Genomic DNA, 891 nt, shown 5'->3' on the forward strand with positions numbered 1-891 from the left:
GTATAGGCAGAAAAGAAAAAAATGTCTTTAAAATTTGGAATGTGGGGAGGGGACATCCACAGGGATTCCATAGGTCCACTTGGGACCTGAATGGACGTAACAAGGCTGCTTCCTGAGCTGGCATTTTCCACTCCCACATCTGGCCATGCCCCTCCTTCCTAACCACTTCCTGTCTAGAGCCCTCTGATAGGTTTATATGTGGGAGGCCCATCCCTTGGGATATCCAGTTTCCTAGTGTCTAGATTTTGGTATCCAGGGGGATGCACTTTGTCAATGTATGTCCGACAAGGCCTGGGTATCTCCCAGAGTTTTGTAGTCACTGGGAAGGATTTCTGAACTCTCTACTAGAAAACTCCAGATCTTATCTGGCAGTGGGGACTGCACAATATCTCCCAAAATGAGGAGCAGGGAAGGCCTTAGGGTAGCCTAGTAGCTGCATGTAGAGTCAGGAGACCTGTGTTTGGGCCCCCTTTCCTTACTGTCCTTTGGTCCATGGTATCCACTTAATCCTTCAAATCCCTTGTCACTTCATCTGTAGATCAAGAATAATCATGGACTTTAGCAGGATCATTAAAGTACTATGTGAAAGGAAACACTCCGAAAACCATTCAATTTGACCTAAATATTATTTTAAAATCTGGAAAAGGTCTGACTGCCGGGGAAAAGGAGACATTATGGATCCAGCCTGATCCTGGGCTTAAGAATGTCATTTCTTGGCCAGAGGGTGTGATTCTTTGCCCTCTGATTGGTAGGGTGGGGAGCTATAAGTCAAAATGAAACACAAAGCTGTCTAGGGAGAGTAGCAGACAGTGTTCCTATTATCTTTCCCACTCCAGTCCCAACCTCTGACCTTTAGTTCTCCATGCCAACACTCCCAAACTTACCCTCCAC

The sequence above is a fragment of the Manis javanica genome, chromosome 4 (assembly GCF_040802235.1).
Source record: "Manis javanica isolate MJ-LG chromosome 4, MJ_LKY, whole genome shotgun sequence".
In the NCBI taxonomy this organism is placed as follows: Eukaryota; Metazoa; Chordata; class Mammalia; order Pholidota; family Manidae; genus Manis; species Manis javanica.